Source organism: Otolemur garnettii, unplaced genomic scaffold (genome assembly GCF_000181295.1).
Source record: "Otolemur garnettii isolate 467f Iridium unplaced genomic scaffold, OtoGar3 scaffold00109, whole genome shotgun sequence".
NCBI classification, from domain to species: domain Eukaryota; kingdom Metazoa; phylum Chordata; class Mammalia; order Primates; family Galagidae; genus Otolemur; species Otolemur garnettii.
In genome coordinates, this window is record NW_003852504.1 from 5,474,948 (window position 1) to 5,475,182 (window position 235).

Sequence of the window (235 nt, forward strand, 5' to 3'; positions counted from 1 at the left end):
GGGTCTTGCTCTTGCTTGGGCTGGTCTTGAACTCCTGAATTCAAGGGGTCCTCCTACCTCAGCCTCCCACAGTGCAAGAATTATAGGTGTGAGCCACCAGCAGGACTGAAGTTAAGTTTTGTATGTGATGTAAGGTAAGGATCCAACTTCATAATTTTGTATGGAGACACCCAGTTTTCTTTTTCTTTTTTTCTTTTTTTTTTTTTGAGACAGAGCCTCAAGCTGTCCCCCTGGG